This window comes from Chamaea fasciata, unplaced genomic scaffold (assembly GCF_029207755.1).
Source record: "Chamaea fasciata isolate MVZ Bird 193981 ecotype frontalis unplaced genomic scaffold, bChaFas1.0.hap1 SCAF_3, whole genome shotgun sequence".
NCBI lineage: Eukaryota > Metazoa > Chordata > Aves > Passeriformes > Sylviidae > Chamaea > Chamaea fasciata.
The window spans coordinates 74,419,168-74,433,919 of record NW_027094088.1 but is presented as its reverse complement, the minus strand read 5'-3'; the positions used below and the strand labels follow the sequence as shown (position 1 = coordinate 74,433,919).

The 14,752-nt window shown below is 39.6% G+C and overlaps 1 long non-coding RNA gene across 1 annotated transcript in view; it reads left to right on the top strand.

Moving 5' to 3' along the window:
• Positions 1-5,384: 5,384 nt before the first annotated feature.
• Positions 5,385-14,752, top strand: part of LOC136287110 (uncharacterized) — a 50,103-nt gene continuing 40,735 nt past the window's right edge. The window contains exon 1 of the long non-coding RNA XR_010720067.1: positions 5,385-5,651. This is a non-coding gene — a long non-coding RNA (uncharacterized lncRNA). The remainder of the gene's footprint in view (positions 5,652-14,752) is intronic.

Sequence of the window (14,752 nt, the reverse complement as noted above, 5' to 3'; positions counted from 1 at the left end):
CATCAGTGACAGAGAGAATGAGATCAAGTGCACCCTCAGCAAATCTGCAGATGACGCAAATCTGAGTGGTGCAGTTGACACCTGAAGAATGGGATGCCATCCAGGGGGACCTGGACAAACTCGAGAAGTGGGCCCATGAGAACCTTGTGAGGTTCAACAAGTCCAAGTGCAAGATGCTGCACCTATGTTGGGGCAATACCAGACATGGGCACAGACTGGGAGAGGAGCTTATGGAGAGCAGCCCTGCAGAGAAGGCCTTGAGGGTTCTGGTGGACATGAACCAGCAATGTGCACTCATGGGCAGGGAGCCAACTTGGGCTGTATCTTGGGCTGTATCAAAAGAGGGGTGTCCAGCAGGGTGAAGGAGGTGATTCTCTCCCTCTGCGTTGCCCTCATGAGACCCCACATGAAATGCTGCATCCAGCTCTGGTGTCCCCTCATAAGAAACACATGGACCTATTAGAGCAGGTCCAGAGGAAGCCACAAAGATGATGAGAGGTGAGGAGTACCTCTCCTGTGAGGACAGGCTGAGACAGCTGGGGTTGTTCAGCATTGAGAAGAGAATCTTCTCTCTCTTCCAGGGACACCTCACTGGAACCTTTCAGTACTTAAAGGGGGCTTATAAAAAGAGAGAGAGAGGGACTTTTAACATGGGCAGATAGTGATAGGAGAAGGGGGAAGAGTTTTAAATGGAAAGAGAGATTTAGGTTCAGTGTTAGGAAGAAATTCTTTACTCTGAGTGTTGCGAGGCACTGAAAGAGATTACACAGAGAACTGTGAATGCCCTATCCCTGGAAGTGTTCAAGGCCATGTTAGACAGGACTTTGAGCAACCTGATCTAGTGGGTGGCATCACTGCCCATGCAGGGAGTTTTGCACTAGATGATCTTTCAGGTCCGTTCCAATCCAAACCACTCTATGATTCCAGGATTTGAAATCCTGTAGAGAACAGTACATGACTTCTGAAATGGCTGCAAAAGGTGACTTGAAGGAAGCTTTTATGTTACACCACAGTTTATGTGAAATCTGGCATTTATGGGTCAAAACCAATAAATCTGTGTACAACTGTAAAATGGCTTATGCTTTGCTTTGTCTCTAAGCATTAATTTAAGATCCAAGGTTTACACTGCCTAGAGCCTATGTGGATACCGTGAAAACTTGCTTCATTTTTTTTTTCTGTTATTGAGCTGACAGCCAGATTAAATGTTGATTGTAAAGTTCTTTCCCTCTCCTTACTGCTGCACTTACTGCATCATGGCCAAATAACGGTTATACATGGTTGTATAACAGAGGTACCTTTATAACATAACTTATTAGAATATATTCATGTTATATAAAAAATTGAAAACTTATAATGTAAATTTATTATACTAAAAAGGCATTGCAAAAGTAAAGATGTTTTAAAAGAATGGATTAATTGTGAAATTGTCATAGCATTAGAAATCTTGTAATCCCCATGCAGGGCCCAGTCGGGCTTGTCTACCCACATAATGCTTATTGTACCCTGCAGACTTCATACAATCTAATTAATTGCTTTAAATTTTAGTTGTTTTAGCAGTCCTCAGCTTTGGTTTTTCTGACGCACTGGTTACTGTGCAGTTAGTACTAAGGATCATCCCTCAGTTTTTGAGGGATTTTTTGGTTGTTTTGTTTTTTTGTTAGTTGATTGGTTTGGGGTTTTGTGGGTTTTTTATTTTTGTTTTTATTTGGGTTGTTTTTTGGGTTTTTGTGGTTTTTTTTTCTTTGTTTGTTTGGTTGGGGTTTTTTTGCTAAAAGTGTCTCATCTCCCATAGGTCTCTATAACTACCTGGAAGTGTCACCTTCCCATTCTCCACACAGATCTGTACCTTGATCTAGTTCATTTACCCTTTCCAGGGTCTCCACTGCTTCCACCAACACTACAAGAGAAGAACCAGTTCAGGAATTACATTTCACTGCTCTGTCCACATTGACTAATCAATGAAGATGAGTCTTTCACATTCAGAGCAAGATCCTTGGAATATCTTTTGAAGAATAAAGAAGCAATGAACTTGGGTTGCTATCACAATTCTTGTAGCTCAAACTGGCCATTGAGTTTGCCTGTACTCCCTGAAAAGGAGGAATTTTTTAATGCTTTTTCTTTCAGCAAAGTTAGTGGTGGATTAGTTGGTGACATATCCTTTCCAAATATAAGAAGGTAGCTCAGATTCTGTTTCTCCTCTGATAGGGAACCAGCCAGCCTGGTGGACAACAAGAAACACATTGCAGCTGTTGCAGCTCTAGTACCACATTTTTTGAACTGAGTCCAGAAAGATTTTTTTTTTTTGCCTCAACTCTGTTCCATAATTGAAAAGTAAACCCAAAAATTTTTATCTCTCCTTCTTTTCTATAAGTCTTCAAAAGAGTCTGCAGTGCAATGTGTAGAACACCCACAGCACTGTATCCTAAACAGCAATTAGCTCTGAGAAAGAACTGTAACCATGAAGTACACATTTTAGAGCATCAAGGAATACAAATGCTTTTTTCCTAAATTACTCTTTATAATGATGTAATTGCTTAATTTTGATTTTGCCATAGCATGTGCTGAAAACATCCAACTACGCTGCTGTATTGTGCATTGATTTTCTTATTTGAATTCCTGTTGAGACAAATATTAGAACATATTTAATAAAAATACACATTTATTCAAAGTATATGTTCATATAAATACTAAAAGCAAGTGTCCTCAAACTTCTATATTATAGACTGTAAAGGACTTAAAAGAATGCTTTGTGGAATATATACTTTCTTTTTCCCCATCATCTAAACGAATTTGCTTTAATTATTTTTTAAATTAAGTTCATAGAGGTATGTAATGACTTTTAAAGGTGACTTTTTGACAATGGAAGTGCAGGATAGAGTGTAATTCCTTGGGTACATTTTTCCTGCATTGGTTTATAGTGAGAAAGGAGAAATGTCCCAGCTGTGTTGCAGACATATTTTCTGACCTTGGTCAAACTGCTTAAATTGTCTGAGTGAAGTCCTACCCCTACTAAAGTCAAGAGGATTTTTGCCATTTATTTGAATGGGGCAAAGACATCACATTTGAATTCTGAATTGTTAATAAGATTGGGATAACATGTATCTAACTCTCAAAGCTCTTGTGAAGCTAATTAATCAGCAGAGTACTTTGGGATCCTCAGAAGTATAATAGAAGCTGCAAGTACTATTATTTATTTGTCATGTAATTGGAAACCAGCAAGGTAAAAAGTCATTGATAAAAATCCATATCACAAGGTCATTTCTTTCAATGTTGCAAATCTCTTCTTCAATCAAGAGCTTTGTAACTGATGAAAAGTACTGCCTAATCATAACATTATCAAGTCAATTTAATTGGTGCTCTGGCAGCACATGAGATCATAATGAAATCATTTTTGCTAGTTACAGGCTTAAAAATATTTTTATAGCAGCCTTCATCCTAGTGCAAACTTTAAAGGCCTTGCAGACAGGATTAAGGTTTTCTGCCTCTGTTATACAACTGCCTTTGTGTGGTAGATACCAGCTGTTTTAATCATGTCTAAAAAATTACTGGTAAGCATGATATTACTGTGTTTATTCTTATCCTTTATACCTTTATACCGTAGTTTGTGCCTTTAAAATTAATGTTCAGACATGTCAAGGTAAAGAAATAGCACTTTTGGATTATAAGGGTTCTGATTTTTTCACGGTGGAACACTGGGTAGCTGTTGCTGAACCACAGGTTTTTAATATGCCCCGTGTCTTTGAAACTCCCATTTTTGGGAAAAGAAAGGTCTACATGATTTTGCACAATACTCTGTTTCACTTTGTCAGAAACTTAAAGCCCCAAAACTGATACTGCCTTCACCAGATTAAGGTTTGGAGTAAGAATGGTTGGTTAGGTTTCTATCAGCATGCCCTGTTATATCAAGTGGATTGCTTAGTTTACTGTGGCATAAGCTTCTGTATTGCAACAGATGGAAATAATGTCATTTGTCTTTTCTTTGCCCCATCTCCGTCATAGCTGGAGTGACTGAGAGCTGGTTTGCCAGTACCAGGGTCCTCCTGTCTGCCATCACTCTCCTCCTTGAAGAGCTGGATGCCGTGGCCACGAGTCCCTGCAGTGAGCTCCTGCCACTGACCACATGCCACCTGCCACGGCTTGTGGCCAGTGAAGGGCAGGCTGGGAGTTTGAGCTCTCTTGCCACTTGCTGCTTTAGCAAGCATCTGACTTAAAAGCTCATTTTAAAATGCATCCTTCAGAAAAAGCAGCAAATGCAAAGTGGCCAAAAGGTTAAATGTTGTGACTCAATAAGTGATGGTGTTTATTAGGAAGAGAGTTTAAATCAGCACCTTTCCTGCCTAGTTTCTCATTTCCATCTCCTTCCCTCCCTCCCTTCTCTCTGGACTCCTCTTCCTCTTTGATATTGACCAAGCTGCACAGCCCATTTTTAATTCGGTTGTGCCTGAATGCGTCTTGGGTACAGAAAAGCTGAAATTTCTTTCCCTCTCTGATGGAAAGCAAGGAATTTTGGCCTCCCTCAACCCAGCTGTGGCACTGAGCACTGGCTAAGAAAGACTGTTTTCCACTGCGGTTTATCCAGGGAAAGGTGAGAAAGAATGACTGGTAAAAGAGACAAACTCCTGTGGGAGTTTTACAGGTCCAGATGTTTTGTCTTTATAGGCAATTTCTCATATGTTAAGCGGGAAAAAATGTTACAAGAACCAAGAACCCTGATAGATAAGGCCAAGGACTATAGGAAGTAAAACAATGAAAGACAGCATTTTCTTCCATTTTCCCTTGTTTAGCATCTCAGCCACATCCTTACTCATACTGAAGTGTATTCTGTATGGACACCACTCTGACAGTGGGGAAAAAATACTAAAGTGAGTGTAAAAAGTAGCTTTTCAGATGCAATGGTTTAAAGGATTCTACCCGGTAACCTTTGTAAAGCAATGGGTATGGTGCTTAGTTTAATTGCCTTGTTCCCTAAGCACCAGCAACATTTCAGTCTTACCACAGAGGTCCGCTACTGCCTTTAGACTCTAAGTTTAGCACAGCCAGTGCCTCAGTTTGCTCATAAATACAAATAAAACCAAGAATTCCATCCCCTCTCTCCCCAAAATGTGCCAGGTTTTCAGGAAGCAGAGAACAAATCACCCCTACAACTGGGGCAGATCTTTGCTTTAGATGTTCTGGATAATCTGAGAAAGGTTATATACTTACAGAACTAGTGTCAACATTTATTTTTTGAATATTATGAAGAAAATATTATTACCAGTACTTATGAACTTCACCTGAAGGCACTCTAAACGACCTTCATGTGTTTGCAGGGGACTGCATTTCCATATCTCCCAAAGTACCTCAGCTGCCTTTCTGAGTGCCTGCAACTGCTGTGTGCACTTCTGACAAGCCTTTCTGCTTCTCTCATTCTTTGCATTGATAAATTTAGCATAATTTTAGTCTGAAGCTTATTTAAAGTAGAGCTCATTGTCCCATAATACGTATTACCTGGGATAAAGTCAGATTCCATCTCAAGTTTAGGCTTTAGATTTGCAAGTTCTTAACTTCAAATCTCAATGTACGTCTGTTAAAAGTTTAGATTTGATGACACTCTACCCCAGTTAATATTGTGATGAGTTTGGATTTTCTGTTTACCTCAATCCACCTCAAAGGTAAGAGGTTTATCTTGTTAGTACTCTTTCTGGTTAACCCTGCAAACGAAGTACCAAGTTCATTGTAGATGCAGCTTGAGAAGCTATGATTCTTGCTGGGTGATCTGGTGGAGATGAGATGTGGTGCTGTGCTTGCAAGTGTATTTGGAAATGAAGTGAAAGTCTGATTATTTTAACAGAGGAAAAATAATAAAAGAAGACAAATTTAAATCTTAGGTGTAGATAGAACAACTAAGTGTATTTTGTTTCTCCACATTTTTGGTTTTTCAGATGTATTTCTTTTTAAACTTTGTTTGCTGCAGGATTTAATTAGAACAGCTCAAAAATCAAATTTTGATGGGTCTAGTAGGCACCTAATTTTTTTGGTGTGCTTGGAAAAGGAATGCAGAAAAACTCTATGTGCACATATTGCACTTAATTTGCTGGCTTAATATTTGCACTAGTCAACAGGGTTCTTCAAGTTTCTGCAGGTTTCTAATCACAACAGGATGGGAAGAATGATTTAAGTTGTCTGCCTTACAAATTTGAGGAAATAGCATGAAAATATTTTAACAGTATTCCATTTCAGCTTACTACCCATGTACAGACCTTTATAGAGGATGACAATATTAGCCAACAGTAAAGACAACGGTCTGAGAAAAACCCTTTTTATTTCAGACAAAGAGAGGGAGAGAGCATTGTGTAGAGGAGTGAAATTTCAGGGCAGCAGCTCCACTGAGGGCTTGTTAAATCTTTCATTTGGGCCATTCACCTGCTGCTTATAAGCAATGAAAATGGTAGACAGCAGATGTGAAGGCTAGGAGGGGCTATAATGATGTGAAAAACAAGTTCGGTGACTATGTAAAATCAAGAGAAGGACTGAGACTTACTTTTTGTATTTGAACTCCACCCTTCCCATGTTATTATGATCCCAAACACTTTAAAAACTTCCATTCAAAACACAATTTATAAAATTATGAAAAATAAAATTAATAATTAAGAATTCCCCGGTTTTTTGAAAAAAAGGTGGTCTTGAACATGACGATTCTTGATCCCTGCATAATTCTCATTAACATTCACCAAGACTGGAATATGACCCTCTGATTATGTGAGGTTTAGAATACATAAAATTTCCCTAATACAGATGAAGAAAAAGTCTGTTTTGACCACCAGGATGTAGGTTGGATTTTCCTATATTTCCTCACCCCCAAATCATACACCTTGCTGATGTTGTCTCCCATAGAAATGTTTGTGTTTTAATCAGACAATAAAAGAGTTTGAGATCTGCTAAATTAGGAACAAAAGAAAAGGCTTTGTGCTCTGCTGCCTATAGTCTAACCATTGTGGTTGTAGTAATGTGCTGTGAGAAGCCATTGGCATGCTAAAAATACACTACTTTAACAATAATCCATGCATAAAAGAGCCTGAAAGGAGATATGACATATACCTAATGAATTCTGAACTTTTTCCATGCTTAATTTATAGGATTTGAAAATTGCCAACCCATCTTAATATGTCATAATGTTTAAAGTTTAACAAACAAACAAACACAACCCCCCTAAATTAATTCAGCAATAGTAGCAGGAATTGAACGTTCTATGCACTAAATGACTGGGGGTTTGTTTCTTTTTTATTAAAAAAAAACCCCAAAACAAAAAAAAACAAACTAGATTTTATACATACATATATATATATATTTAAAACAGATGCATGGTTGTAAATACAGGGTAGTTGTAATATTCCAAGCACATATTTAAGGGCTTCCTCCCTTTTCCAAATCTCACTCAAGTGGAACATACACTCATTTCTGTAACAAAAATTCTTTCTACTCTATTGGCAAAATGAATAGCATCAACTCAAAATATTTAAAAATTTAGTCACATCCACATCTCGCAGCCTATAAGGAGCTTTCACGCTTTTGGGCTCGCTTTAGATCTTTAATACCCTTTCCTTTTGTGTCAAGGAGCTCACGAGGCGTAAAGAAGCACTGATAAACCCACTTAGATCCCTTCCTGGGCCGTCACCTCTCCCTGCCAAGCGGCTTTAGGTGGTAACTGATCTGTGACAGGCTGCCAGTCAAACAGAGCATTTCTGAAAGCTGACACAAAAGACTGAGCGCCGGAGAAAGGAGAGGGAAATAAGAAAAGAAACCAAACTGTATCAGCGGCTCTCCGCTGGCCGGCCCCCTCCCGCAGCCAGGTTCATGGCAGGGGCAGCCGCAGCCCCGCGATAGCGATCGGCGGCCGCGCCGGGCGGGGCTGCGCCGCTGCGGGCCCTCAATAGCGGCCCGAGGCAGAGTGACAGCCGGACCCGGAGTGACACCGGCACGCTGTCAGCGCCGCCGCTTCCCGTGGGAGCGGGGGGGAGAGGGAGACGGGGGGGAGAGGGAGACGGGGGGGCAGTGGCAGGGGCAGGGGAAGGAGGGAGAGAGGGAGGGAGGAAGGGGCCGCCCGGAGACTCCCTCTGGCCGCGCTCCCGGGGGCGCTGGGGAGAGGCCCAGGCCCGCCGCCTTCTCCTGGCCGTCTGTCCCGGCAGCGCAGGGACAGACATCTCCAGCCGTGCATTATGGGGTGCTGCCGGAATGGGGGCTACTCTCTGCCTCCGGGGCGTCGGCTCTGAGACACCTTCCAGCACCGTCCAGAACCTCAAGGGGGGATACAAGGGGGGAACTACAAGGGAGCTGGAGAGGGCATGTAGAAAAGGCATGGGGTAAAGGCTTTAAACTGAAAAAAAAGGGAGTTAAATATTAGGAAGAAATTCTTTACTGTGAGGGTGATGAACAGGTTGCCCAGAGAAGCTGTGGATGCCCCATCCCTGGGAGTGTTCCAGGCCACTTGGATGGAACTCTGAGCAACCTGGTGTAAGTAGAAGATTTACATGACAGGGGTCTTGGTGGTAGGTGATCTTTAAGATCCCTTCCAAACCAAACAGTTCTGTGGCTCTATGATTGTATAATTCTGTGATTAGAGAAGGGCAGTGTAACGCAATAGCAGACAGAGTGTGACCCCTGGAAAATGTGCCTTTCAAATTCTCTTCTGTGTTTTTGTACACTTACTGCATGTGTCTTGTAGTGATACGAATGAAAAAAAAATTGACCAGACAAAACCCCACCCTTAATGTGGACCTTAAAGTTTTATTGCTTGTTTCATCAGGGAGAAATTTCTTTTTTCTTTTGAAAAGTGTTACTGACTTGGTGTAACTTGCTCAAAATTGTACTGCTGGCTCTCTTACAACAATGATTGGAAAAACTTGGAAAGCCTTCAGGTCTCTGGAGCAACTCCCTCCAGCATTTCTTATGTAATAGCTCCTGTACTGGGGGTCTGCTAGTTGCAGCAGAAAAGTCACAAACTCTGGGTTATTCTTGGGTTTGAGGGTCTGTGATGACCATCTAAACCAAACAGAATGGAGTGCTGCTTTGTAGGAGAAGGGAGTAACAGGTGACCTTTTCCCTGATAAGTAACAGCTATATCCAGTAAAGATAAGTGTGATAAAAGGAGTGGGTTAGCTGGTGAGGGGATCATCATGGAGGATCATGAATGAGAGGATCATGAAGAAGAAGGATCCTGGGGAGAGAAAATCAGTGCTGTGAGGTCAGTCTGGGCCTGCAGTCAGAGCCTGTTGTTGGAACCTGTAGCCATAGTCCGGCAAGGTAAAAGCCTGCAGTCGGAGTCTGCGAACTAATACCTGCAGTCATAGTTTAGCCGGAAATAACCAGCAGTCAGAGGCTGCAAGGGAAACCTACAGCAGGAGCTTGCTGCAGCCAGAGTCAGTGAATAGTTGGAGCCAGTATGGCTGAGCTGTAAAGAGGAATAAACCAGGACCCTTTTCATGCTGTGAAAAACAAGAAGTCTGTGTCTCAGCTCATCCCTACCCTCTAACAAGAGGACTGCTGCAACACTGCTTGCCTTGGATTAGTTCCCACAACTTGAATGTGCCAGCATGGCCACAGGAGTGGTTGGTGAAGCAGAGAGGGTTCCTTGCTGCCCTGGTGCCCCACCTGGGTTAAGTTAATGCAAGTTAATGAGCTGCTGTACTGGTGAGTTCCGACCTCACATCACCCATTAGTCCAGAGAGCAGGATCAGGCATTTCTGGACACAAGATCTCCTGTATTTTTTCCCCATCCCTGGAATGTTTCTTTCCACATTTTTATGAGGTGGAGAGTCTGGTGGAGGAAAAAATTAAATCAAATTGCAGCATTACACCATCCAAGATCCCAGAGTATTTTAAGATCATGTGCTGGAAATGTAAGAAGTGACTTTACACTGCCTATCACTCCATTTAGTATCCAGTTTATCATCCAACTTAGTAACTTCTTTGAGCAAATCATCTATTAGCAACAAGAAATATATGCTTTTTTCTAATTTAAGATCCTTCAACTTGGACTAAGTTGTGCAAACATGTACCAAGAACAGATTCAACAAATTTTGATTCTTTTTAATCTAAAGTAATTTCTCTTAGTCTGTCATGAATGGAGAATTATTGTAATTATTCTACACTCAAGAGGAATTTAGTCCTTAGAGAAGCACAAAGTCTCAGCACACTAAGCCTTGCTTTATGCTGATGCCTTTATAAGAGGGGGATAGTCCCACTGGCAGCAGTTTTCCAGTGTAGCTGAGGTAGATGAGAGCAGAGGAAGCATTCAACAGCCTCTGCAATGAGAAGACATGTGGAAAGCCCTCTTCAGCTCATCTCCCATTTTGAACTGTTCTCTCGAGGTGGTCCCATCAAACCACAATCCTTCCTTTTTCAAAATTCTGTTGTTATCTCGTGGGGGGATCTGGTAAGGAGGGGAATACATTCTCCACTTAGAACGGAAAACAATTTTCATTGCTTATGTCTTAATGGCTATTTATTTGGGGGGGGGGGGGGGCAGGAGAGCAACTCATCTAATTGATTAATTGTAAAGGTCTGCAGCCTTATTTTAGTTTTTTTCACTCTTTACAAACATTCTCTCTTTTTTTTTTTTTCTTGTCTCAAACATGAAGACAAAAAATTAATGCTTAAAAAAATGCAGCAAAAGCAAATGAGAGCTGCTGGTTTTGACTGGGAAAACCATTCTTTGTTCAAAATCTTCTCAAATTAGTATTGAAAATGGTATTTAAAAATTTTGTTATCACATTTTTAAACTTAGCACATTAGGCAGATTGATTTTTAAAACATATTAAGAGGTTGAGGTGAATCCTAAAGGGAAATCTATGAAGTTATTTGTGGAGCTTATTGAGCTTATACACTTTTTCTGACATTATTTACCTTTTTCTCCTCCTGGCCTGAGGCTTTTGGAAAGGCTGAAGGCAGCTGATTTCAGATAGTTTCTGTGTGCATAAAGGGAATTCTTAATTACCAGATTAAACTGCTCAAAGCACAAAAATAATCTTCAACACTGAGGAGGCTGAAATATTATCTGCAGATAAAAAGTTCCAGATTTTTGTCATGTCATGGATGTTTTGAGATTTTGGCTCAAAAATTATAGGAGTAATCTTGCTACTACACAAAATAGTTGTAGTATCATTAACTACTTTTCTCTTTTATTTGAGCAACCTTGTCTTACAGAGCAGGCCTGAGCAACAGCTTCATGGAAGGTAGGAAAACATTTCTCTCCCATTTAGTTTATTTCAATAGATAAGCATCAAAGTTAAATTCTAAATGTAAGCTAAAAAAGGTTTTTTTTCCTGAAATAAATTATATACATTAAATAGGCTTAAATGTCATTTAAAACTGCAGTTAAAAATATGAAGAATTTAGGCATTGGAAAATATTTGCTTACTGGCAACGTCTTATTTTTTTCTGACTGCATCTACATTTAATAGTGAGCATGTAGATAGACTACAATTCTTCTACAATTTCCAAAACAGGTTTATTTTTGAACTTTGCACACAGCATATGTAGGGGAGAAAAGTCAAATCTGGTAGAAAATAATTAAGGTGCATCTGAAACATACAATTTTGTGTCCAACAGTTGTGGTTTGGTTCTCAAGCTTTGTCACATGTTTGTCCAGTTACAGATAATTCAGGTTTCATTATTTGAAAGATTCTGGAGAGGTTAAATGTACTTTTCTGTTTTTGAGAAAAGAGAGTGCTTTCTTTAAAATGCATTCACTACTAGCTCCTGTCAGTCTGCACCACAAGGAGCTAAATTAATTTTTTAAGCCTGAGAATATTATGATGGATATTTGTAAGCAATTTTGCTGTTTGACAGTGAACCTGGCATAGTCTGAGGTAGAAACCTACTAATACCTTTTTTTTTAATGTGAGATTTTGTGAGGGTTTATAGACATCATAGTCTCCACTAAATTCACATTAAGTCACACATCCTCTAAGTCTTGAGGCTAAGCTGTAGCCCATGGGGAACAGAACAGAATTCTTATCGCAGATCACATGAACTCTAGTAGAACTAAAAACATTCAAGGACACCTGCATTAGTTTATATCACATTAATATTTCATATATACGTTCTACCCCTGGAAACAGGCCTGACTATCAATGTCTCAGGTAGAAAACTTAAAAATTCCTAATTTTAGAATACTGTAATTTAAAAGAAGAAGAACATAAAGAAGTATTAGTGATTTATAAAACTACATCCTTGGAGATATTCAGATCTTGACAATACAAAATCCTGAGCAACCTGATCTCTGGTTCTGTGTTGAATTAGGGGTTGAACCAGTTGACTTCCTATTCCTTCCCAAATAAAAGTATTTTAGTGTGCTGTACTTTGGAGAAGCTACTTGTGGGGGGTAAAATCTAAAATAATGGCGGCAAGTCTTATCCATTTGTGACAAAAGTTGATTATGCTGTCTGGGGCTTTTTCATCCATCACAACATCACCTGCATGAAACCAAAACAATTTCTGTGTGCTTTTAAAGCGTGGGGGAGACATTTGGGGTCACCTAATCTGATTGATCCCCTTCACCTACTTGTTTCTGGTATACCAGTTGTCCCCAGCATTACCAAGCATTATCCATCAAACTTATGTTGATGTCTTTCTAGTACCTGGTTAGAGCTGAATAGAGTATTTTCATAACTGAATGTCAAAACCTCATCTTACCTGAAATATCACTGGTTGTCTCATATACGTCTTACACCACCCTGCTTTTGTGTCCATACAGTTTCTATAGACTGTAGCTCTTATGTGACCACCCACAAGGAAGGGTTTCTGGTTTGGCTGGTATGATTGGAAAGGCGGTTGCATGCTATGCAAATCTGAGAGGCATCACCAGTTTGCTGGTGACAGGAGTCTGTTTTACATAGCAGGACAACTTGCATGGAAGCAATGGATCTGGCTGGGTCAACACAATACCTGTCTTGTGCAGGGGAGTTTCCATGATTTTTTTTTCCTTGTGTAGTTGAGATGTAAATTTGAAAATTTAGACTTAATTTTATTTTCCTCTTCTGTCAATATTGTTTCAGAACTCAGTATGCTCTGCATTTCCCTTAAGAACATCTATTTGCAAACCTAAGCTATTTGCAAGCCTAAGCTCAGCTAAATTATATATATATATATATATATATATATATATGTGTGTTTATATATATAATTTGCAAATGTAAACTCATCATAATTAAAGTTTTGGTTGGGAAGATATTACATCTTTGATTCGGCTTAAACATTGTCTTCTGTTTTTAATTTAAAATATTTAAAACTGTTTAAAACTAGCATTTACACCTTGAAAATCAGGTTGCAAACTAAGGCTGTCCAGAAGTTTACTGAGTTTTGGAGAATAGTCATAGATAATTAGAAGGCAAAGATAAAAAGGAGAAAAAAACCCCCACTCATCTCTAATGTTTTCAGCAACTCTTCATGCCAGAAAATCTAACATGGGGGAAATAGCATCTAGGCTGAATTGGAAAGGCTAGAATGCTGTTCTGTCGGGGGTGGGCCCTTCATACTTCTGAAGTTATGTTTTTATTTAAAACCTGAATTGGATTTCTAGGCATGTACAGTACACGCCAATTTAAAATTATTGAAGTTCTTCATAGTGTTAAGAGTGCTTCAGTTTGAAAGAGTGAGGCTTTCCTGCAAATGCCAAGTAAATTGCTCTGCAAGTCCAGAATCTTTGATCACCTCTGAACTGAAGTGCTTACAAACGATGTTGCTGTGTTCTAATAATTTTACAACTCTGTCTGATTCGTATGCCTAGAACCCCAATCATTTCCAAATTGAAGAGATCTCATTATTTTGACGTTCTATGTGCAGTATAAAATGATTTAAGATTATTCTGCAGCTTTTCATTTTTTATTGTAGAAAATGAAACTTTTTTTTTTTTTCATTTTTAAAGACCATCTCTTTCCTCTGCAAGCTGGGAGACATTATGAGCTAATTCAAACATTTCATGTTTAAAATGGAAATTGAACCAAATTCTCTCCAAATAGCAATGATGATGGCTGGGGGAAAAAGAAGGAAAAAAAAATCCCTGCCTGAAAAGCCGAGAAAATACAAAGTAAGAGGCTGTCAGTGATCCTTGCTGGGAAAAGTGTGAAGAACAAGAAACATATTGTCACTGTTCAGATGCGGTCAAGGTGAAGTGGGGAGACTGAATGAAAGTTACAACAATGTGACAAAAGAGAGACACAGATCCATTTAGTTTTGGAAGGAAGAGAGCAGGAGGCACAGAAGGCTAGTTCACGTGTTGCTTCTAAGCTGATTTTTGCTGTCATTTTATCATACAATTTCAGAGGGAAATGATGTATGCCCTTTTGTATCTCCTGACTTTGTCTTTTAAGAATAACACTTTGTTTCTTTCTCACTAGAGACCTTGTTCCTCTTTAGCACATGGCAGTCATATATTGTTTATAAGTCACATAGCTTTCTTAAGAAAAGTCTCATCACTATTTCTTGGTAGCAGTAGAGATTTTTTTTTTGTTTGTTTAATTATTTTTCCCAAGCATATGCACTGGATGGTCTTTGTTCCCAGTGTCTCCTAATTGATGAAAAAACAAGCACAAAAAGGAGGTGTTCTGGGGGAGGAAGCATACCAACCTGTTGGAGATCTCTATGACTGCAGCCTACCTTGCTATTAGTTGCACACAAAAATCACCCTGCTTACTTTCCACCTGGAAACCTTTACCTGTTCCTCTGATCCTGCTCTGGGAGCTAGAATGGGAGCTCTCCAAAGAAAAGGGAAGAA